The sequence below is a fragment of the Alligator sinensis genome, unplaced genomic scaffold (genome assembly GCF_000455745.1).
Source record: "Alligator sinensis unplaced genomic scaffold, ASM45574v1 scaffold324_1, whole genome shotgun sequence".
Taxonomy (NCBI): Eukaryota; Metazoa; Chordata; order Crocodylia; family Alligatoridae; genus Alligator; species Alligator sinensis.
Window position 1 is genome coordinate 160,131 of NW_005842188.1, and position 26,128 is coordinate 186,258.

The 26,128-nt window shown below is 38.6% G+C and overlaps 2 long non-coding RNA genes across 11 annotated transcripts in view; one reads left to right on the plus strand and one right to left on the minus strand.

Moving 5' to 3' along the window:
- Positions 1 to 26,128, minus strand: part of LOC102385515 — a 97,736-nt gene that overhangs the window by 51,378 nt on the left and 20,230 nt on the right. The gene's annotated exons all lie outside the window — the stretch shown is intronic.
- LOC102385361 overlaps positions 1 to 26,128 on the plus strand; it is a 192,774-nt gene that overhangs the window by 24,585 nt on the left and 142,061 nt on the right. For 3 of the 4 annotated variants that reach the window (XR_003094685.1, XR_324157.2, XR_003094687.1), the window contains exon 4: positions 12,810 to 12,970. This is a non-coding gene — a long non-coding RNA (uncharacterized LOC102385361). Of the gene's footprint in view, positions 1 to 12,809; positions 12,971 to 16,012; positions 16,065 to 26,128 lie in introns of all 4 variants that reach the window. The other variant, XR_003094686.1, reaches the window with a different exon arrangement.

A 26,128-nucleotide genomic window follows, 5' to 3' on the forward strand; every position in this document is an offset into this window, starting at 1 on the left:
TGATGCATTCTGATTAGTGCGTTCTAATTAGAATGCTACAGCATGCTGCAGCATCTCATGTATTCAGTGTCCCACATTTCAAAATAGTGGCGGGGGCATTTTAACTAAAACTTATTGAATGAGCTTTAGTTAAAGCACCCTTGCGGCCATTTTGAAATACGGGATGCGGAAGACAAGAGACAGGATGGTGATTTAATTAGAGTGCCCCCCACCCGCAACCCTGGACCACGTGAATAGGCCCCCTTAGTGCTTCCCAAATGCTATCCAGATGGCCTCGTTGCTCAGCAGGGAGACACCTGCAGCTAACCAATAGGAAAAGGGAAACTAAAAGGTTTGCATAAACTTCCACTCCTTCTTAGAGTGTAAGCATCTGTCTTAGGGCTGTAATGAAAGCACTTCCTTTACTTTGTCCTAAGATTCAAGTTGCTTAGAGGAGAGGCACCTACCTTGAGCCAGAATACCTAATGATAGCAGCACTGAGATTAGTATAAAGCACAGCATATCCCATTCACTCCTGAACACAGATGGTGGCACCACCCACCTTTTGCCCAGGACTTAGTGATAGGAGCACATAGATACGGAAGTAAGAGACCTGGGTTCTAGGTCCTCTTCATCCTAAGGGAATTCAAACCCACAACTCTCAGTTTTCAGGACAGTGCCTGCTAGGCTCAACTGGACGAGAGAGTATTCCCCCTTCCTATTGAAGTGAGGCCTCTGGATAGCTAAGAGTGCAAAATTGATGGTACCAGAAGGAAGGCAAATTAAAAGGAGTGTTACTGTATAGGTTAATAGTTATATTACACTGCTAGGATGGGGTGAGTCCTGGATTCTGACTGCTGCTGCTAGAACTACTTATATATTTTGTTAGTCACTGGTTAAAAGCCGGAAATACTGGCAACAGGAATCAGAAGAGGGAGATACAGGTTTTCACCCAATCAGGCTGAGATAGGCCTAAAACCCAGATTTGTCACTTCCAGAATGAGTGATCTTACCATGAAGATATTAGGGAAAAAGTGGACATCACTCCCCCTGCCTCTTCTGGTTATATTTTTTAAAGACCTGCATGCATGCTGTCAACCCCAAACAACTGCTAGGTGTGCTCTGTCCAACCCTAAGGAATTTAGGCATCTTCATACTGATTTGGATTAGAACAGAATCTAAGTGGAGAGTGAGGCAGACACTAGATTGCTTCTAGCATGTGTAGTATTACAATTCTAAGTGTCTAGGGAGTTTTTCAGGCCAAAATGGAGGCAGTTAATTTATCTAGGGCAGTGGTTCTCAACCTTTCTAGACTCAAGGCACTCTTCTAAAACTTTTCTGAATTTAGTGGCACCCTGTTTTAAAAAAAATATAAAGATATTATAAATATTGCAATATAAACAATATTATTAATATGTTATTAATATTGAGCCCAGGGCCATAAGACAATGTCGTGGGTTGCACATGCCATATGTAGGGAGCACTGAAATGCTGGGAGGGGTAGGAGGCGATCAAAAGGACCACACAAGACCCAGAAAGGGGAAGGGGGCAGGCCAAGGTGGTGTTGTGCCCTGGTCACTGACACTGTTGCTGTGGCAGGTGGAACTGTGCCATTCCCTTCTTGTAGAGCCAGATCACGAAGCTGCTGTAGTAGCAGGAATATGTAATGGAGACATCTTTCTGCTGCAGCTACTTCTCAGTGTGGTTCCAACATGCCTACTGAAAATAGAGAAGCACAGGACAGTTTCACCCTGTTGCAGTGGTGGTGTCAGCATTGCAACACCTGTGGCAGGTTCTTGAGGGACCCCAGTTGAGAACAACTGATCTAGGCATTTAAGTAGCTGTTGAGCAAGGTTAATTTGAGTTGCACGTTATGACTTAAGTGCTTAAATTCTACTTAAGTATTGTTTGGTGTCTACAAGATTGGTTTGGATTTGGCTTTTCATCTTTACACTAGAAATAATATTAAAGCCTTTTTGACCTTCACAGTTCACTTTATGAAAGCAGAACATTTAAAAAAAATGTTGACCAGAAAATTCTGACGCACTCAACAATTTCTTTTCCTCCTACTGCACTAGCCTTTTCTTGGTTCCTACTGATTGTTTTATTTCCTGTCTCCTTCTCAGTATTTCTCTCTTGTTTCCTTGACTTCATCCTAGTGCCATGCCTTGTACCATTCCTGCCATATTTCCTTTTCCCTATTCTTTTGTTTCAGTATTGATTCATCCTCCTTACCTGTATATATATCCATGTGTCTGAAATGCTGCTTTCAGCCTTTTTAATTATATTCAAGTGTGTTTTCATCACTGCTAGCTACTGAGTGTGCCTTTTTGATGGCATTTCCAGTATAACATATAAGAAATACATGCATATCAATAGCAAGAATTTATCTCAGCTTTTATGTCACATGTATCACCATGATATTAGAGTGCCTTGCATTCAGTCAGAAATTAATTTTACTCCCAAAACTGAAATATATCTTAGTTACCAGTGTAATAGTGATGACTTGCACCGGTATTCTCTGAAATATTTATATAAACGTATTTAAAGAGGAATACAATAGTGTGATCAGTACAGAAATCCTAAAGGGGATAGCTGATGGTATTCCTGTACTGAAGCAAAACTAAGATTTTTTTTGACAATGATATGGCAGTTAAAAGAAGACAGTATTTGAAAACAGACTCAAAAGAAACACTAATGAAAGCAGAATACTGTTAATCTATTGATGTCAATTTCAATAGTTAAAGCAACAAATAAAATACATGGTAGGTATACAGCAGCATAATGCAAAATCAGGAGATTTTGGCAAGCCATGGTTTGCTAAAACAACAATACATAATAAAAATAAAAATGTTGTGGTAGTATGTAGATATTATATATCTTGTTATCCTATGCTAACTGCTCATTAGATCATTTCAGTTCTTTAGTACAGACATACTGCCATAAGCACCATTTAAAATTTAAGATGCATGGAATTTGCACAAGTAGGCTACAGAACTTTTCTGTTATGTACATTCTGGATCTGCAAAGTGCTAATATATCAATTTCTATAATAACAATGTAATTGTGGCTAATTAGAATATTGGAAGTGTTGCTCGGGATTTCATTTGTGCTGGCTGAAAATGAAGTGTAATAGCAGCAGACCTATGACTGGTACTGGTGCTGATTAAAAAAGCAGCTGTGTTTCCAGTTTGACTTGCTGACTAAGGAAATGGCATTACACTTAAGAAATAGGAAACAGGGGAGGCTTGGAATCTCTAATACAGTGAGTAGTATGGTGAGTTCACATACAGTGCAGTAGCAGCAATGATTATTTTTTTTGTTAGAATCAGTTGTAGTTGATTCATTCCATCATGAAAAATGAGTCATATGGAAATTATCCACAGAATAATGCATGATAGGGTTCAAAGACCGAATTACGAAATTTGTTAGGTCCATATGGGCTATATCTTCAACGAGTGTAAATTGGCATGGATTAAATCACCATTGATTTACACCAGCTGAGGATCTGATTCTATTTATTTTCTGGTTAATATTGCACCAGATTATATCATCTTTGCTCCTGTGGCCTAAAACTGTACTTGGGGAGCAGTTCCAATTAATTTTCAGTGGAATTACTCAGTGTGTAAAGTACTGCTCAGCATAAATCAGGATGGCAGAATCTGGCCTGCAATTTCCAGAGAATAACAAACACAGCAAAGAATAGTTCAGGAAACAAACACATATAAAGAAGCCCTGGTTTAAATTTACTTTATTATTACACATTCAGCAATATCATTAATGTTCTTAACTAATGATAAAAAGTTAAAAAAGAAACATTTGCAATTTGAAAATAAGAATACGACATCTATTTTAGTACTACCATTTTACCTTACTTCATCTGACAACTTTATGAAAGGTTACATTCTCAATATAAATAATTAAATAGGGAGTCTGAATGTCTGTTTTCTTCAGTAGTTGAAGAAAAGAAAAGGGGCAAAGTGTATCTGGAAAATATTTAACAAAATAGGAGTGATTCATCATCAACTGCTGAATGAATGTAAACATGGGGAAAAGTTTATGAGAGCAAACATGAAGTCAAATGAATATTGGTACATTGAGATGATTGTGGGAACACATTCTCCCTAAGGGCTGGAACATCCTAAGGGAAATAATCAGGCAAAATTAGAGGTTTCTGTTCATAAATGTAGTTTTTGATTTCAGGCCTGATCCTGACCAGTCCTGTGCAACCAAAATCCCATTGAATGTCCTTTATTTGCATTGCAGACATGACTGGGTAAGACACAACTAGATTATAACTGCAAGAGGACAGATCCGGTGAAGGAAAGAAAATTAATGAAAAAACAATGTGTGCAAGTATTGAAAGAGATGGCAGAGGCAAAAACAATAATTTCACAGACTAAAATGACGGATGCAAAAACCCTAGGGAACTTAGTGATGTATGCATTTTATAGTAATTACTCTGTGATTTGTGAAAAAGACTAGTTAGGGATCTGATAGCAAGTAGATGAAAATGTAAAAATAATGAATCGATTTTAATTATATTAAAAACAATGTGAAGTTTGCTAAAATAGGCTACAAGAGGGCAGTTTCTTGTAGGATTACAAGAACATTAAGAAGCAATGAGGGTCCATGCAGTCCTATGATATTGTCTAATGAAGAATAAATAATAGATCTGAAATGAGGAAATTTAGAAGCTGGTGATCACGAACACACAATTCTTTGGTGCAAGAAATGAGATAGAGAAATGGGTCATTATAGATGGAAAGGTAGTGGAAGAAAGGTAGGAGAATGTAAGGAATAGTATTGGAAGCCCTGGTCCAGTGGTAGCACTGCAACAAATATGAATAAGATTTTTTTTAAGTATAAAATGTTGGAAGATGGTTAGTGAAAAAAGTGGAATAAATATAATTGTAAGAATAGAATAAGAAGTAAAAAGAACAGTTTGAAAAAATTACATTTAAACTTGTCAGAGAATGGAAATATATATCCCAACAAACTCTTCAGAACAAGCTGATGCTACTTGGGGAAGCCTAATACACTTTATTAACATATTACATTATAGAACTATATTAAAGCATATACACAACATTTAAAAAAGTAACCTCTAGAAAACAAAAAGAGCTTGTACAGTTCTCTAAATTACCAAAACTGCTTTTTTTGGTCCTTTGTTTGTAGTAGTGTATACAGTCTAAAAAGAATCAAGAAGAAAATAATTTATTTAAAAAAGATATATGTACAGTACATAAAAGGGTAGTTAAGAAAGAGATTGAAAAGTATCTGATGAAGCTAAGAGTTGGATTCCCAAAATTATAAAGGGTCACAACCAGCTTCTTTACTGCCCCTCCACTAAGTCTAAATATCTTTGAAACTGTAGATTTGGATCAATTGCAATTGCATTTCAAAAGAATGAATGGAAGATTCAGAATCTCTGAAAAGAAGACATAAATTATGTGTTATCTCCCTAATGGAAGGAATTTTAAAGGAATTCAACAACTTAAGTTGATCAGTATTCTTTTCAAAATAAAAAAGTTATGATGAAAAAGTTAGCATATGAATGTTTCGATGAAATAGATCTAATAAAAGTCAGAAGGATTCCACCTACATGGAGCCAGCTACAAGATGAGGCCTAAGATGCATGAGACATATGAGGACTGTTTGCATGTGGCATATTCGTCATGGCTGTTTTGACCATGAAATAATAGTAGAGTGTTAGCACTTGAGCACTGATATAAAAAAAAATGCTCTTTTCTAGGATATTTTATACACTGCATACTACTCCGTATTTCTATAGTTTTTAAAACAGGAGTATATAGTACTGTGATTCTTTTATTAATATAACTCTTTCAGTTTGACAGTCTTCCAGCATGTGGTAAAATTATTACTACCTTTCAGGTCATGGTTTGACTTAGTGTGGTTACTGGTTATCTTACCAGCCCTTCTTTTTTTTTTCAAGGGTTATAGAAAGTTCTGTTTAGGCTATATGAGAAGCATGAGTGGATCCAGGATTTACTAAAGGGGGTAGGGGGTCACACCACCTTTCAAATTATGGGGGTTGAGAGTGAGATGTTGCAGCCCCAGGGTTGGTGGAGGACATCGGGGAGCTGAGCAGGGAGCAGGTGCACCAAGGAGGGAGGGAACCTGCTTCCTGTCCCTTACCTTGCTGCTGTTGCCCCTGACTCACCTGAGGTCACGGGAGGCCAGAGCCACTCCTGTCCCACTCCAGCTGGGGTTTTGGGGAGTGACTGGGGACCTGGGCTCAGCCAGCAACAGTGGCAGCAGCATGCAGTTTCCTCCTATCAACCCCACCTTCCTGCCTGTTTCCCCTCCCCCACAGGTGTCCCCTGCTGGTGGGGAGCAGGCGCTGGAAGGAGGAACCTGTGTTCCACAGCCTTCCACACAGCTGCTCCTTGTAGCATAGGGTGGGAGTGGCTCTGAGGCCTTCTCTATGTCTGTGTCAGGTGGGGGCAGTGATAGCACACAGGTTCTTTCTTCCAGAGCCTGCTCCTGGCCAGTGGGGGACACCTGCAGGGAAGGGGCAGGCAGGGAACAGGTGCTGGAGGAAGGAACCTGTGTGCTGCTTCCATTGTCCCATGCTGCTGCAGTCCAGGGTAGAAATGTAAACACACCCTAACTATATAGACTAGTGGTTCTCAGCCAGAGTTCCAGGGCACCCTGGAGTGCTGCCAGATCCTTTGAAGTGTGCATGATCTATGAGGGGATAAGCAAGGTGTGAAGAAGTAAGCAGATAAGCTAAGTAGATAAACACAGACTCAAGCTTGTCCCTGCCTGAATGATCTTCCACCCTCTACGCCCAGCTCCTTTGCAAGGAGGCAAGCACTTTAATATATCAATGTCTTAATTTGGGTGCCACTCAATTCACAAAAGTTATGGAGTGGTGCTTCGAGTCGAAAAAGGTTGAGAACTACTGCTATAGACGGTTATGTTTGAAATGTTCATGATGTACAAATAGTGGGGAAAAAATAAAATGTGAAGGAAGGCAAAAAATATGGAAACAGTACATATGAAAAAGAGCTGAAGTTCTTAAATTAGTACATTTATCTAATATACAAATGAGAGGGCTGATGATGCTGTATATTCAGAGTTAATGTATAAAGGTAGGAAAAGAATTATTCACAATGTCAGAATATTGGATATCATGAAGAAATAGCTTGTTGTCCCAGAAAGAAAAATTAAAGTTAGACATTAGGAAACAGTTCTTCCTGATAAATAGAACTGACAATTGAAAGTAAAGGCACCATACTAACAAACATTCAAAAGTATACTAGATAAGGCATTAAGAAGAATGATATAGGTAAAGAAATAGTTCTGCAAAAATGCAGGGGTTCTGACTGGATAAACTAAGTGGCTGTTCCTGGCTTCACTATTTGTGCACGGTTACTTCTCGACAACCATATGTGGAACTCAATGGGGAGCTCCAGGCAGAAAATCATTCCTACAGTATGGACCTATGATGCTGCTAGTGATTAATTTTGGCTTCAGAAGATTTATGGCATTGCATATAGAAGTAGCAACAGATTCTACGAAAATGTGGAAAGATAGTAACCAAAGATATAAGAAACTAGTATTTTACCCATGTAATTTGGTTTAGAGAAAAATATGACATATTTGTCAAAGATTATAATATTATTTATTTAGTTGAACATTATTAAAATACATATATTTATTTGGTCTTTGCTATACTGTTAAACTTGTGCTGTGAAGAAAAAGTGTGTATTTATTATAAAAAACACATATGACCTCACCAATATAAACTGAGAAAATTATGACAGCCTAACAGCAAATAGTTTATTTGTCTGCTTCCTTCAGGATATTGGTCTGGTTACTCTAAACTTGCTTGAAAATGTCAATACACTGTAGTTCCTGTTTTGGGAAAAAATAATCATTTCTTAAGTTGCAGGGGAAGAGGTTATAAAAAAATAGGAGTTATTGCAGACAATGAAGATAAGAATAAAGCAAGCTGCTAGAGTATGAAGCAGGACTTTCCATTAGAAAACACTTTAGCATATCAGAGACCTGAAGATATTAATTAGGAAACTGTATTTCTAAATCTTCTATCTATTAAAGAATATATATTTTTTTAGATAAAGAAACATAGGACAGTTGAACAGGTTGAGTGTGATAGACTGCCAACAGCATAGAGGTTTCTTATTTTACATAGAAATGGAATTAAGGGCTTGATTCATTGCCTACTGAAATAAACACAAACTCTCACTGACTTAATTGGCATTGGATCAGGTCCTATATGTATTGATATGAATGACAGGTCTTAATTGCTAACAAGAATCCAGCCAGTACAGTATGTACTTAAAGAAAAACAAGGCAGCATTAAGGAAAGGACTGCAGCTAGATACCATGGTGTTTGAATAATTTATAGATGGATACATTGATTAGCAGGGATCCTGGTTTTCTCTGATTAAAAAAAACAACCCAATTTTCAGTTAAAAAAGAAACCCCAAATCCACATTTTTCTGTGGATATACATATCTATAGAGTGGTGTTTCATTTGGGAAAATGTGGATTTGGGGTTACCTTTTTTAAACTGAAAATTAGTGATTTTTTTAAATCAGAGAAAACCAGGATCCCTGTTGATTATTTTAGCTAGAACTAGCAGATTTTAAGATGACATTATGCAACTAGCCCGTGAATAGATTGTATTTATGACTATTAGAAAGCAAAACCAAACTGCAGAAGCCACTTATTAGAAAATGTTTCTGTACATAATTGTGGGTAGAGTTGCATGATCTGTGTAAATGAAGAGGTGCTGAGAGGCAGAAAATCTGGACTAGGTGTAGTTTTAAACCAGTGCTCAGCATGTTATGTGAAATGTGGAGTTTGAAGACTCCTATGACTGCTCCCCTAATTTGTGTTGTAGTGGATTAAGCAATGGAGGTCTCAGAAGATTTGATCAGACACTTGAGATACATAGAAGTCACCGTCACATTAGTTTATGTTTACTGGAAGTTTTTATGGTATTTGCAGGAAATAATTTGTTGATTCTTGGGGGAAACCATCTTTGCTTAAGAGATCATGTAAAAATAGAGAAGACTACTTTTAACACAGGAATCTGAAACAAATATCAAGGAAGACCACCACTGTAACATTTGGTTCAGTTCTTGGCATCTTATTATCTTGAATCCTTTGTTCAGACTTTTCTTATATGGTGCAAAATACTTCTGTCTTTAGTTGAACAAAGCTCCTATTTAAAATAATGCACGAGTTGGAAAATACTTATCAACTTGTGATTATATTATAATGATCTGAGAAGACTCTGGAGCATGCTCTGACCTTTAATGTGCCACATCTTTTTCAGTAAAGCTAAGAATCACTTGGGAACACACAATTATTTCATCTTAGGCAGTAGAGACAAGGGGTAAGGTTTTGAGTCAAACCTTCCTTTTTTTCCCCTTTGTAGTGGATGATTGCCTTGCCTGCACCAGGTATTCTCCTTTAAATCAATGACCTAAGGAATAAGGGTATCCTAATTTGGCCCTTAGTCCTTAAAACAGGATAGGCATCATTGCACAATAGTTCGAGCATTTTTTGTTTAATTCTTAAACTTTCTAATTAGCAGAAAAAATACAGACTAATAAAATGGTTGAAAAAAAATTAGTATGTTACATTATGGAAAGACATGAATGTATGGAGCTAAGCCTATTCATGTTTTGTCTGTTGGCTACAGCAATGGAGGGATACTGAATGTATGGACTAACGTATCTCATCCACAGTTCCCTTTTTATCAGACAGTAACAAATGAAGGGTTCAGCATAAGAAAGCATTAATGTTAGTCTAGTATTTTTATAACTATGAAATGCTGTCACCTCCTCAATGATTTGGCAATACGAATTATAGGGATGTCTTGCTACCCTTGAAAAATTTTTCATTAACTCTAATTAAAATCAGTTCAGACCTGTGCATGTGCACAGGAATTGTAATTCAAGCATGAGATTTCTAGTGAGGAAGTCTGGGTTCTATACTTGGTCCTGGTATGGACTTTCTGGATAACTGCATAAACTATGTAGGCTTGTGCACTAACTGGGATATTCCTGATAATGCCCCATGCTGCAAACCCAGAAACAGGGTGGTGAGGCTGCTCTGAAGTTGTCCCTCTGTGGCTGCTTTCAAGACCACCATCTCAGTCATGTTTGATAGTGGCTTTTGAGGATTCCAGGATCAGCCTTGTTGGAACATTACCAGTGTGCAAGCAGGACACACTTGGGAATGTTCTGTCTGGGGCATGCTGCTACTATGGTATAGACAAATTCAGAATCACTCTGCACCTTAGTTTCCTCATCAGTAGTAGATGTGATAACAGTGGTTCCTGGCTGCCATTGCAAGTGTTTTTATGAGGTTGTATTTATAAAGTGCTTTGGAAGATCCAAAGTGCTATTAATAAAAGGGAGCCAAAAAATGACTGTTCAGTGTTCAGGGAGGCAAGAAAAACACTTAGAAGAAAAATTGTTAAATGTTCTATACTTAGAGAAAAGTAAATATGTTCTGTTAATATACCCATGGATGTGAATATGGAAATGGAAAAAATATTCTTTGTTGTTTCAAGAATGTAGATCTATTGTATGTAATAAGCCACAGAATACCACTACATTTAATATAGAATTTAAATATTCTAATTTTAAAAAATGAAGCAAATGAACACATTTGTAAAATGATTAAAGTAAGTTAGTAAATGACAAAGTTAAGTTGTTACATATCTGTACTGAACAAAGTAAAGGCCAAGAAAAAATACGGTTTGGTCATAAAAAAGGATGAGTCCAGATGACAACAAGAATGAGAGGCTTAAAAACATGACCTACGAGGAAAGGTTGAAGGAACTGTGTTTGATCTGGGAAAGAGAAGACTAAGGGGAGAGATAAAAAGTTGTTGTAAAGAGGACAAATCAGTTGTTCACAGGGGCAAGACAGTAAGAAATCAGCTTAATTTGCTGCAAAGAAGATTTAGGTTAGATATTTTGGTGAAACACTGAATACAGTAGGTAGGGATGTTGTGGAATCTCTTTCACTGGAGTGAAGAGAGCGTGAAATCTCTTTCACTGGAGTGTTTTAAGTGTGGTTAGACAAATAGTTGTGAGGGATGGTCTAGGTATACTTGATCTTGCCTCAGTGCAGGGGATGGTCTAGACTAGAACAAGCCTTTTGTCAGTAAGGGCTGGAGCTCATGACCCAGCCATGGCTGAGAGCTAGAAGTCTCTTCCCCCTGGAATGGCTAGTTGGCTACACTCTCCCTTGCTGTAGCAAGGGAGGTGCAGAGGCAGTGGAACAACAGGATTGGAACTTCACAGGCCAGACTGGACCTTTTCCGGCCCATGGGTCAGAAGTTGCTGAATCTTGATCTGAAAGATAATTTGAAATCCCTTCCAGCACTATATATCTGTGATTCTATGATAAGGAAAGTGAAATCGATGCTGAAAAACCTAAAAAAAGAAATTTCTAAATTACATATTTAAACACTAAAAACAGTAAACTGAAAACCAGCAAGAAATGTTGGCAGAATCAAAACAGGCTCCAGCAGAATGGATATATCAGTGGTTCTCAAGCAGGGGGTTACGCGAATCTGCCAGGGGTGCCACGATGCCAGTACTGCCACTGTGGGGAGAAACTGCCCCATACAACTCAGGTTCCTACACGCATGTCAAAGTCAAACTAGGAAGAGCTGCAGGAGCAGGAGTGTGCATGCCTGCACAATGTAATGCAGGAAGGTGTGCCTCTCTGCTGCAGTCGCTTATCAGTTTGGTTCCTGCATGCCTCCTGAAAACCAAAGCACATGGCACAGTTGTGTCCTATGGCGGCTGCGGCAGTAACTGTGCCACAGCACCTCTTGACCTGCTGTCTCCCCTCTCCCAGGCCTTGCGTCCTTTGTCCCACCCCCTACTCTTCCTACCTCCTCAATACTTCCCAGGTGCTGCAGGCGTAGCCCAGCATCTTGCTCCTGCCACCTGGGTGTCTAGGGTGTCTGTTAGGGCCCCAAGGCTGGAGTTCAGGATGGTTTGCCTTAGATAACTATGAGAAGAACTTGCCCCAGTGGTTGCCACTCCCCAGCAGTGACCTGGAGCCATCTGTGGGGACCCCACTGTTGTGCTGGGAGCAGACATGGTGGGCAAAGCAGAGTTTGGGGAGCACTCCTCGCCAGCCGCCTGAAGGGGTGTATTTAATTGTATGTATATAATTAATAGCATTAATTAATAGTATAATAATAATATTCACATTATAATGTAATATATTTTTAAAATGGGGTGTCACTAAATTCTGAGAAGTTTTGGATGGGTGTCTTGCGTCTCAAAAGGTATTGGTATATGTGTTTAAAAGGTATACCGTGGCTCATTAGATCTTGGGTTGGTGGAACTCGTGTGGAAAATAGAAGCGACATAACAACGTGTGCGAAAGATCCTTTTGGAAAAGCAGTCTGGAAGAAGAGTATAGTGATTGTAACAACTCTAGGAATCGTTTTCTGGAAGAAGAGAATAACTATCACTATTTTTCTTCATGACCCCTACCTCTCAATGCAACCTGTCTGGCAACAGGCTGCTCTTCTATCCAACTTTTCCCTGCTCCTCCTTCTAGTCCATCTAATTCAAAATAAACAACAAAATGTAAAGAGAAGCTCCTTCTTTAAAAAATAATTTCTGGAGTATGATTAAAATGTACAGTTTTCATCTCGATTTGCATCAACAAAAAAGAAGGTATTCCCTTTTTTCCAGTAGAACTTTTTCTTACATTTTGTTGTATATACCTTTATTCATTCTATTATACTTTGATTGCACATGAAGTTAATGCATGTATAATTTTTATTTACAGATCACAGACTACAAGAAGAAAACACTACATGGTCCTGCAGATTACTCTGTTACTGTATTTTGTACTGCTTGCTCTACCACTATCTGCAGCAAGTGAAGATGCTTCATTGTTATCAGTGCATTTATCCTGGCTTCTAATCCTGTCTAATGCATTCACTTCAGGTATGTGTAGTTTAGCTGATCCTACTGGGAAATATTCTGTCCCCAAAATACATTTAACTCCCCTTAAGTCACATTGGCCTAACAACAATTTTCTTCTTAATTGATAAAATACCTCAGCAAGTCTGTGATTCCTAAATAAAAACACGAGTGATTCTTTTTACTCTTTGTAGTTAAGAGTAACAGACAGGATTTTTGTTATGGTGAGTAAAGGCAGTTAGTAATAAAATCTATGTACAGTTTCTATGCTCTGATAAAACAGTCCGTAGATGAAATTGGTCAGTAATTCCCCCCCAAAAATCTAGTTCAGATTTCTGTTCAAGATTTCTAAGGTTTTTCATTTTTCTTCACATACATACTAAAGGTTTCCCTCGCTTTTTGCTGCGCATGTGTTCCTGGAAAACGGTGCATAACTTGAATTCACGTAAAGGGAATCCACTTTACAATGTAACAAATAGGGATACGTTCCAAGACCTCGACTGTACTGACCCCCCCAGACCCATTTCTACCACTTTTACAAGACAATTTTGGTACTCACCAACAGGAGACAGTACACACAAGCACAGTGTGGTGGTGAATGTTACCATAATGGGGATGGCAACTACAGAAACACGTGCCGCAGACAACGAGTGAGGAGCACAGATCCACACAGGAGACTATATTTTGGTGCGCATCACTCCCACAACACATTGCACAAACCAGCTAACAGTGTGCTTCCACCATACTGATTGCATAAGAGTGAATTTACCTCGCATATAACGAATTTTTGGTATAAAAAGATAATCGCATAAGAGCAAATTTGCACATGCAGAACCCGCAGAAAATGAGGGAAATCTGTACATTAAAAATATGTATAGTTATCAATGCCCATGCTCTTGTTTCTACCCAGAATCACACATTTTCATTGAACCTATATGCTTGAGTTCATGTATGAAAGTAAGGGACATAAGAGAATAAGAGCAGGACTATTAAAAAGATTAGCATTTGCCTAAATTGTCTATTCAGAGTATAGAGTAGCATACCTACTTACACTTTTAGGCAGCAAAATTTATTCTGGAGGGAAAATGATAATATTTTCGAATGATCTTTTTTACTATGAGAAATAGTAAAAACATACAGGTTTATGGTCTTGTATTCTAAAGATAAAAGCAGTCATTATAGTGGGTGTTTTAACTAAAATGTATGAAGTGGAATATTTGTTCTTATGTTTGGTCCATGATGGCAGAAACTGTGGACATTCAACTTTCCCTTGTCTTTACTGCAATTTTAGCTATTTTTCAACTGGAGGAAGTTTCTTCATCCAGTTGAGAGCTAGTATAGGAAAAGGTATCTCTGGGAATGGCCCACTGAAGATTTAAAATGTTTGTAATCAAAAGCTGCTTAGGGGAAATATAGTCAATTTGATATATTTGGTTTTGGAAGTCTGTATTTGCCAGCAATAGCTGAGTGCACATTTTAATCTTGTTTCCTATAAATTAAATACACTGCATGTTGAAATTTCGACTGGATCCTGGGACAAGGATGATAATCACCCACTTACCCTAGCAGTACACTTTTATGTTAATAAATGCAAAGAGAAAAGAGAACCAGTGATGCTCAACTATGATTTTGCAGAAATATATGACAACGTAGAAGATAGAACCGATACTTTTATAAAAGAAATGAATATAATGTTTTAATAAGATTTCTTAAAAACAGAGTGCATGAGTACTCATGGAAATGAAGGAGTAGTTGTAGTAGCTTAGAACAGGGGTGCTCAACCCCTGGTCTACTGGCCAGATTTGGCCTTTAGAGCTGTCATCCAGCCCACAGGGCTCCCCAATGGTCTTGAACCATGGTAGACAGGGATCAGTGGCGGTGTTAATCGCTGCTCTGTTTCTTCCAAATTTCCATACCTGTGGGGAAACCTGCAGGCTGGATAACATCCAGGGTGTGGCCAGATCCAAGCATGTAGGTTTGGTTCAACATGTGGCCACATTTGGGTGTGCAGGGACAGTCTGGTATGCACTTGGATCCCTGTATGCTGGCTTGCACTTATAGACTGACCCCATCTACCAGCTCTGCATGGGATCCATCTTGCGGATCAACCCCATGTCACTGATCTGGCCCATGGGGCCAAAGTTTGGAATATCATTGTAGTTGTGGCCTTAGGTGTCTCTTGAGTAATTCAGTTAAATTGTGAAATAATGAGTTGAACAAATTGAGAAAAATTCAGGTGTGTTAAATATACTTCCTTTGTTACCATAACCAATTTATCTAGAGGTTAAGTTACTGTATAGTTCTTTACTGTGCAGTTCTTAAGCTAACAGAACTTGCTCTTGAACATTTTTATTAATTTAAGAATATTTGCAATGAATATCTTATATATTTATTTGAAAATACAAACAAAAACTATATTTTAATATTATTCATTTTTTCTTCTTGAACAACTTTTAAAATATCTTTTCCTGTTGACGTTACTATCTAGAAAAAATATTTACTGAAGATTAGGCTAAGATTTATTAGCATGATGATTCAATGTTGTGCGTTTTGGATTATAATCCAGATCTCACTAAAGTTGAGACAGCTAGAGTGCTATGTTCAGTTATGGGGCTTGATCTGTTAGAAAAAATAAATATGTATTTTGGGTAAGTGGTTAAGCAGGCATAATAATGTACATGTACATTTGAACAATATGAAATTATGTAGATTGACAATAATATATAATATGAAGCAAAGGGGTAGAATTCAGAAAATGTTACTTCAGACTGTTCTCCCATTCTAACAGCAAGGCCTAATAATATCTTAAAGTGATAAATGCACTACATGAGATAGTGAAAATTAGACTGGGACACATACTAGAAAATATATTTTAGGAAATAGTTCTGCATTGGGGAGTATGATAGATGGGCAAATGTTGCTGTAGCAGAGTTGGAGTGTTGTGGTTGTGATGGTCCAAGAAATAGGCAAAAGGCAAGGCTTTTATGGTGATATCTTTCATTGGACCATGTCACTGTAACATATATGATTCTGATTGCTGAAATAAAGTTTTTTTTTTCTCACCAGCCTATTTGAGAAATAATGAAACCAATGAACTTCAGAATTTAACATACGTTGGGTACGTCTGCATGTGCAATTAATGCTGTTTGACTTTACTGTGCAGTAAATGTACTACTTGTGCTCAGGTAGTAAATTTACTGTGCAGTAGACTCATTTATTGTGCGCTTAGTGCCTTCACATGTAGATGGTGATGCTTTACTGCACAGTAAATGAGTCTACTGCACAGTAAAGTGTCTTGTGTAGACATGGTCAGTCTCTCGTGAGATTGAATCTATATGGAGATTTTAATTCACCATACAAACAGATAATAAAATGGGGATATACAGATATAAAGAAAAATATACAACTCCCTGTTCCCAATAACTTATTTTAATGCAATTTAGATTTTGTTATTTATCCAAGACAGATAAGTTTGTGTGTAATATGGGTGATTTCAGTTTTTGAACGCAACCTATGGGTTATCCATTTTTCCAGCTGGCTCGCCCAAAGCACAGTGTTTTAAAGTATATGCACAATTTTTGTACAGTGAATCAGTGCTCATTTGGAATATACTGAGCTCATTTTAGCAGGATCCTTTAAGCAAGGTCTGTATCTTAAGTGTCTTTGAGATCTCCAACTTGAGAACATAAAGAATAGGTTCAATGACTGTCAGCTCCTTATAACCTGTGGTAGCAAGATGGAACTCATATGTTATCTGACCACTGTATGCACTGTGTGATTTATTTAGCTATATAGATAAGAATATGGTAAGTGTACTCAGAGTAATTTCTCTCTTGTTATGCCCATTGTCAAAATACATATACATATGAGATAACCCGCTGTATAGAAATTCTAGAATTATGGCAGAAGCTATGTTACTGGGATTTAATATTTATTCCCAATGTGATGCTTCAATGCCCATTAATGACAGGTACTCCAAGAACATACCTTGTCTTTGTCTGTACTAGATCTGTCACTCTTTCTTGAAGACTATCTTTACTGTCAGGGAAGGAAGGCTGAAACTTTTCTGTGAAATAATGCAAACCTCCTTAGACTCCAATTAGAGAGCAACAACCAGGTTCCAGGGCACTGAGTCAGGGTCTCTTCTTAGTCAGCTGGGCGGCTCTAAACTCCTGGGTTTCTTTCATCCACCACAACATTGACGTGAAAGTCTGACAGAGCAGAAAGGAACATAACTACAAAGATGAGACCAGTGACAGGTCCTTTAACCGTGGCAAGGGGCAAAAGGGCCGTCAGCTATATAACTTGTTCTCTGTACGTATATTTAAAGGCCATAAGCCTTTAGGAAGGGTTCATTCTAATACCCTGATTCTACATATAATACTCTCTTATTAGCAGGCCATGCCACTCTTGGTACCAGCCCCTTAAATACTGATCATAGTACCAGTACCTTGAGCATTGATATTGAATTCCTTTGTGATTATGACCTTGGTATCTTCTACTTCAGTTTTAATCACCTATGTGATAAAAAAATGATCTGCTACCTTGGTAGTGACTAATGTGGCACTGGAATCCTATACAGTGCCCCTGACATTCCTCTGTCTTTTCCATCTCTGTTCAGGAACACTTCTCATAAGCAGAGGATCCTGGTTTTCTCTGATAAAAAAAAATCCCCAATTTTTGGTTTAAAAAAAGTAACCCAAAGTCTACATTTTTCCAAGATTAAAATGAAACACCATATATATATGGTGGATACTGGGATGATAGTCACTGGGACAAGGATGATATATATATATAGAGAGAGAGAGAGAGAGAGAGAGAGAGAGAGAGAGAGTGGTGTTTCATTTTCATCATAGAAAATGTAGATTTTAGGTTACTTTTTTAAAACCCAAAATTGGGGATTTTTTTTTATTAGAGAAAATCAGGATCCTTGTTCTTAAGAAACCAAAACAAGAGGCAGGGTTCCCTTTTATGCTTATAGTACAGAATGACAGCCCCTTGAAGTTCTGCGGTAGGACTTTTATTTCTACTACTTTCTGAAAGAAAAAGAGGGTTGAAAGCCCATCTTTGATGATGGACATCCCAACACTTTCATCTGCTGTTTATACATTGAAAATGGAGGCTTTAGCCAAGCTGGGGGGGAGTAGTAGATATGCTGGGGAGTAGGGCTAGGATTCAGAGTGACCTAGACAAAATGGAGGATTGGGTCATGAGATTCAACAAGGACAAGTGCAAAAATCCTGTGCTCAGGACAGAACAATCCCATGAACCAGTACAGGCTGGGGGCTGACTGGATGGGCAGTAGCTCTGCAGAAAGAACCTGGAGGTGACAGCGGACAGTAAACTGAATATGAGCCAACAGTATACTCTTGTTACCAAGAAGGCTAATTGCATACTGGACTGCATCAGTAGGATTGTTGCCAGCAGGTCAAGGGAAGTGATTCTTTCCCTCTATTCATCACTGGTGAGGCCACATCTGGAGTACTGTTCAGTTTTGGGCCCCCCACTACAGAAAGGATGTGGACAAATTGGAGAGAGTCCAGCGGAGGGCAATGAAAATGGTGAAGGGGCTGGGGTACATAATTTATGAGGACAGGCTGGGGGAACTGGGCTTATTTAGTTTAGAGAAGAGGAGACTGAAAGGGAATTTAATAGCAGCCTTCAACTATGTGAAGGGGGTTTTCAAAGAGGATGGAGTTAGACTGTTCTCAGTAGTGGCAGATGACAGAACAAGAAGCAATGGTTTCATGTTGCAGCAAGGGAAGTTTAGGTTAGATGTTAGGAAGATTTTTCTCACTAGGAGGGTAGTAAAACATTGGAACAGGTTACCCAGAGAGGTAGTGGACTATCTATCCTTGGAGGTTTTTGAGACCTGGCTAGACAAAGCCTTGCCTGGGATGATCTAAGTTGGGGATGGTTCTGCTTTGAGCAGGGGGTTGGACTAGATGACCTCCTAAGGTCCCAGCATTATTTTTTTATGATTCTACGATTTAGCCTTCCTTCTAAGGCAAGGTGACAGGCTCTGTGGATGGGAGGGTGGAGCAGTGGATGTGATCCATCTTGATTTCAGCAAGGCTTTTCATTTTCACTAGTAAGCTAAAGAATTATAGACTAGATTAGTGGCTCCCAACCTCAGGGCACGACCCAAGTCAGGGTCGCGGAGGGTTTGCCCCTCGTTTTGCCCCTCCTGTCTGTGGGGCTCGCCTGGCACATGGTCCACTCGGCTCTCACTGCTGCTGCCCCCTGTAATCCCGGCCTGGCCTGGGCTCTGCTGGTGCTGCCGGGCATGAGCGAGTCGACGGCAGGGGTTGCGACCCGGATTTAAGGTTGTAGCAAAGAAAGGTTGGGAGTCACTGGACTAGATGAAAACATTTTAAGGCCGACTCACAACTGGTTGGATCATTATGCTCAATAAGCGGTCATCAGTGGCTCAATGTCTGTTTGGGAGGAGGTATTAAGTAGGGCCCTTTAAGGGGGTGGTCTGTCTTGGGCCTGATATCTTCACTAACAGTTTGGAGGATGGGACTGAATGCATTCTTAGCAATTTTTCTGATGACTCTAAATTGGGAGGAGTTTCAGAAAATCTGGAGGGTAGGGCTAAGATTCAGAATGACTTTGATTAAACTGGAAAAAAGGGTTAAAAAATCTATCAGAATGAAATTCAACAAGAACAAGTGCGAAGTCCTGCACTTGGGACAGAACAATCACATTCACAAATACAGATTGGGGAAGGACTGGCTAGGCTGTAGTACTGCAGAAAAAGACCTTGAGGTCACAGTAGACCACAAGCTGAATATGACCAACAGGGTCGTCTTGTTGCAAAAAAGCTAATAGCATACTGGATTGTATTAACAGGAATGTCACTTGCAAATCAAATCTATTCAGCACTGGTGAGGTCACAGCTGGAGTACTGCATCCATTTTTGTGCTCCACACTTCAAGAAAGATATAGACAAATTAAAAGGAGTCCAATGGAGAGTAACAAAAATGATTAGAGGCCTGGGAAATATGACTTATGAAGGAAGGCGGTGAGAATTAGGATTGTTTAGTCTGGAGAAGGGAAGACTGAGGGAGGATTGGATAACACTTATTAAGTACCTGCAGGTGTTTGTACGGAGGATGGAGATAGACTATTCTTTATGGTGCAGGGGATAGGACAAGGAGCAAAGTTATTAAATTGCAGCAAGAAAATTTAGGTTGGATATTAGGAAGAACTTTCTCACTATGAGGGTGGTTAAGCACTAGAACAGGCTATCTGTGGAGGTTGTGGAATTTTCATCTTTGGAAGTTTTTAAGACATGATAGAGATTTACTTGACTGGATAGTTTAGATGGACAATCCTGCTTTGAGCAGGGGGTTGGATTAGATGGCCTCCTGAGGTCCCTTCTAACCCTCTGTTAACTCCTGAGATCTACTAAAACAAAGGTTTAGAAAACTGTCTGAATAAAGTGATCTCAAGAGTTAACAAATATTCACAATAATTTTGACTTCAAGCATAAGGCTTATATGACCACACTTAAATTTTAGATTGGCAAGACCTTACCTCTCAAAAAAGAGATTCTAGACAATAATAGAATTCATTAACAATTTCAAACCTACTCAGGAATATCAGTTCAAAACGTCTTAGATTTTAGGATTCATGCTTTTATGTATTTCTGTGATAAAACATGCCAGATTTTACCTATGCTTTGTACAAGATAGCTGAAATGAATGTGTCCACTTAGCAGATGCTGTATAAACAGAATGGTTATGGTATCACAAGAAGTCCTTTCCTAGGTAAATTGATGGAAAAGATACTCCACATCTCTACCTACCAGGCAGGTAGGGCCTGGGATCCGTTTAGGATACTTACTTCCCCAGAAACATCCTAGAGCTAGGGGCTGTCTGCTTGGAATACAAGGCATTCTTCAGGGGTCCCCAGTCCCAGTGCTGACCGACAGGGTAAGTTATGCATTCTGTCAGCAGGCATGAGAGTGAGATCATTTTCAGTGTGTCATGAAACCATATGCTTACAGGGCCCACAAGTTAACCTGTTTACAAAAGCCCAGAAAAAAAGTGTCAGACAGAAGCAGGGGGAGGGGGGGCGGCGCAAACCCAAACACCCTGATAGATGCCTTCCATATTCGGTGTATTCTGGAGTTAGTGTATGCCTTTTTGCTGATCCCTATGCAACCGTGGGTCCTGAGGAAACTGAGACAAGGCAAGATAAATGATTACGATAACCCCAGTGTGGACAAGGAAGTGTAGTTTTTTGCCATTAATGAACCTGCCAAAGCAGTCACCGTTAGTTTACTTGCTTAGTTCAACAGTCTCCCATAATAGTGGTCAGATCATATATATATAGACCCTAATGTCATTACTTTTCACTACTTTTCATCTAGGTGTTGCCTGCATGATCCCCTCAAAAAAAAGTTGTTCAGATGCCTATTTTAAAATCTAAATGGAAGAGGGTTTTTTGTGGGGGATCTACCTTAACATAATTGCTTCCAACTGTATTGAACTATTTACTAACTCTAAAAAAGCTAGACTTTCCATTGGACCCATAAGAGTCTATCTATCAGTAATATTTGTATAATATCCCCCATACAGGGCCACTGTTATGTTTCCCACTTTGTTCCCAAGATTTTTGAAGGGAACCCTTGTCTACCTAGCCATTTTATAGCTTATTATACTAATATTCTTGCACCTTCTGTTGTATGTTTGAGGATATTCCTATATCTTAAATTTAAGGAGCTATGTAGAATTTAATCTACACATTTACAAGACACTGATTTTCAGTGGTGACTACAAAGCCTGATTCTAGTATTCTGGGTTGAAGTGTTCTGTGCTTATTAAGCAGAACTCTTATTATCTACTTCCAACCAATTAGACAACTGATTCTTAATCACCAAGAATGGAACATTTAGATAAACATTAAAAAAAAGAAAGATCAGTTACTTTACAGTAACTGTGGTTCTTCAAGATTGATGGGCCGCATTGATTCCATATCTACACTCCTTTCCCATGCTACTACAAGAGCTGCTCCTCTGGGAGTTTGTATTGGAGAAGAAATTAAGGGATGGTTTGGCTTTTTTGGTCCTTTATAATCTTGGGTGGGGAGTTCTGTGGCATTTAAATTACAAGGATGGCCTTGATAGATACTCCTGGCCAAAAGAGCCCAACCTCATGAAAATGTGGCATCTGCAGGATCCATGCAGGCAACACATCTTGAAGAACTAATTACTATATTCTTTCTAGTGCTGGCTGTACTTTTAACCACTAAGCTATGTAACTGCTTATTGTACTTTTTTGTTGTATCAAGTGTATTATGAAGCTTTAATTCCAGATTCATTTAGTATCTGTACACATTGGGATAAATGTTAATGGGCACAATTTTGTCTTTTGTCTTTGGAAGTTACATTTATGAATTAGCTTGATAGCATTTTTGTTTCAGAAGTGAAAGGTTATGATAAGAGATTTCAAATTATCAATATAGTACTTTTTCAATATGCATTATATAACTACATATTAAGAAATTGCAAAAAATACATTCAGGTTTTATGTTCCCTTTTAGTGTTTTTATATTTTTGGTACTAAACCCCAGGTTTGGCATCTGTGTTATTTTATTCTATGAACAAGTTGTGTCCTGTTTTGAAAACATAGCAGAGACCTGCTGGAAAACAGGTATATTTTACATGACTTATAAATCTCCCAGCATTACTTACATTTTGAATTTTTTTTAATGAAATTTTAGGGTTTTTTTTTAACAATTTTTATATTTCATGAAATTATGAAATTTCTATTCTTCATCCTCAAACTGGAATGACTTTTTCACAATATTGTAATTTCCTATGGAATAGAAATTCTGACTTTGAACCAGTTTTGCTCATGTCCTCTTAAAACGAAAGCTTCAAGGAAATGCTAGGAAATTAAAACTAACCAAAGCTGCCCTGGCAGACTTTCCTCAAGGTTTTGTTTGGGAAATGAAATAGGTGGGTGAGTCTGAACAGAATTATTCCTACTATAGAAAAGAAAGCCAGTCTAGTCCTATACCCAGTTGGGCCCCAATATTCAAAGTCCTATTAACTGTCAAGTCACATGAAGAGTCCCAGACCTGAAAAGTTTATTTCCACAGGTCTGCAGTACAGAGGCGTAGAGGTGCTTGACCCTCTAGCATCCATGCAGAAAAGGTGCTGATCCCTCTATATATAGATCTAAGGGGAAAATTTCCCTTTATAATTATTTTATTGTATTGTGGAGATTTACAACTTTTCTAATGTATTTTTCAAAGAAAATAAAATGTAAAATAACTTTTCAAAGTCACATGAGAAAGTAAAAATTCTATTTTTCCATTGGCTATTTTAATTCTTGCCCAGGTTCTCATAATTTCACAACTCAATTACTACTACCTTATTAACAAATGTAGCTCTGGCCTACACATATCTATCCAAAATACTGCTGCAAAGGTCCATTTTACTTGTGTGTCGCTTTGACCACGTTCTCTCTCACCTTACATTTCTCCACTAGCCCTTTTGTGTCACATAATAAACTACTTGTCTTCTTCACTTTCAGGGCCTTTCACTTCTGTGGGCTACCCCATACTTCTCACTTGTCATTTAATATTAAGAGATTGACTTCCTCATCTAATTGGCCCATGATGCCTGCCTGCCTCAAATTACCAATTGTTAGATTTTCAAAAAAAAACTTTCTTATGTTTATTTTTATTTTTATACTGCCACTAATGTGGGAGGAGCTCTCTGTTAATATCAGCAAAGACACTTCATTTTCTCCTTTAGATGCCACCTTAACACTCTCCTTTGTCATGATCCCTACAAAAAAGCATGATTATCAGTGTGGTTGGGCTACTGGGTGCTGAGACTATTTCATCTTCTGCTAACCCAATATCATCCCATTGTCTTTTTGTATTTGCCTGTCTGTCTGTGTCTGTCTCTTGTACTTTAAATTGTAAATATTTTGAGCCAAGATCTGTCTTTTTCCCTTTTCTTGATTCCACCCCAAGCACACTAAGTACTGACCTAGAGTATAATAACAATAAGAACAACAACAATAATAACAAATTCTGAGCTCCAGGAAAATTCTGTGATTCTTACCCACATTGGTACAAAAACAGTTGGTCTATGAGCGGAGACTACTAGATTATGCCTACTTAAGCTCAGGGAGGCAATTATTCTGCAAAGGTCAGGAGTCAAAATTCCCTCTTTAAGGGGAGTTGGAACTGTATCATCTTCCCTATCTTTTACCTCTCTTTCTGTTTTCAGCTAGTGTTTTCCATTCATCTTTTGAGCTCTAATTCTTCCTGATTCTTTCAGAAACTTATTACTGACATTAAACCTTTGACCAGTTCTCTTTTTGATAAGTCACTTTGATTTTAATCAATTCTCCCTGGCTCTTGATCTGATTCTTTCAGTCCTAAGTCCAAACAGGACAAAAAAATGAGTATTGAAAGCAACTCAGAAACACTGGTAAACAGTTAGGAAAAGAGTTTTCTGTTATCTATAAAGACCTTGCTTAACACAGAACAAAGATCTTAGAACCCTGACAGGGACTTCCTTCAAAAGGATGCTGCAAGTTAACAGATTCAGAAATATGCTTCCTATGAAAAAATACAACCTCAACCATCTGGCAACTTCTGACAACTCCTTATTCTCAAGCTATCATGCAGATACTGTTCTATGGGCAATATTATATATATGATAGTTACAAACATTCTTTTTGACAATTTGATTAACAAAAGGTAACAAGAGGTAGCCTTCTATATCAAGTATACAAAAAACTACACTTGATTAACAAGAGGTAGCCTTCTATATCAAATCATGTTCTATACCACCACCTGAATATGTTTGAGGTGGTATATTTGGAATGATGTTGTAGCCATGGTGGTACCAAAAATATGCAAGGCAATTATTTTTGTAAGCAGTATTTTTCATTGGCTCAACAGCATGGTTGGACTAGACTTATATAGTTTGAATTAGACTTTTGAATGCAGTGAATTCTTCTTCAGGTCTGAGGAAAAAGCAGGCACAGGCAGGGCTAAAACATTCTGGAGGGTATAGTAATCTCAAAAACAGACTCCGTGAAAGACTGATATATTTCACACTCAATTTTATCCTATGTCTACTTAGGAAAACCACAGAATTAGAGCCTTTTCCCCTTTTTTTCCTATATTGGGATTTATACTTGTCAATGCATTTGGAAAAAAGAAACCAGCAGTTCACTAGAATTTGCAAATATTTTTTCCCTCCCCTGTGTTCAGCTCCGTCTTTTTATAGCAGCAGTTGCTTGCATGCGCCATCACAGTTGCAACAGTTCCATCTGTTGTCTCCGATCTGTCTCGGACGGCCAGAACCGACTCGAGGTGATTTAGTTATTACTCGTTCGTTGGGCGGGCTGGTGAATAGAGAGGCGGACAAGGCTTAATGGTTGCAAAACTTTACTTACGCCGCTTGTAGCTGCGATGCTGATGGTCCGGTCGTCTGAACAACTATGTTAGTTGTTCCAGCTGGCAGGGCTCAGGCTAGCTCATCCGTCCACAAATCAAGCCGGCGGGGCAAGGGTACGTCGGGGATTGTGCTTGGCAACGGGGAGAAGAATCTATAGGTGATCAGTCTATCGATCAGCTCAGCCGCAAATCAGATCTCTTTAGAGGCACTCTGCAGCGTGCTCAAAGTTCTCCGACTTGGGCGGAAGTCGCACGAAATTTTAAACGGCTAGTAAGCCAATTACTAGCCGCCATGTAGGAATAATTTAAAACTAACCAATAGCGGGACACAAATTTGCATTCAAATGGTGGGAACTCTCTTGCACCGGGGTTTTCTGCTGCAACAGAAACCTTTTACTTTGCGAGAGGCTCTCATGTGGCGGGAAAATTCCATCGTGCTGAGGCACCAAAATCACTGGGTTGTGACATGCCCCCTTGCCGACAGTACAACTGGAATTTTAGACACATGAGCACATCATATGGCATCTTTGTTTCGGGATTTACTAACCTGGCAAAGCTTTAACAACCAACATATATATATATATATATAAAAACAATTTTATAGACCGGTCTTTTTAACAAACCACAAAATATAATAACTTGAACATATAACAACAACCATTGATCATCGTCTGATCGGAGAACATCTGCTTGGGACTCCCCTCGTTTATTAGTCAGTCCGTCTTCTCCTATAACAGACAATGT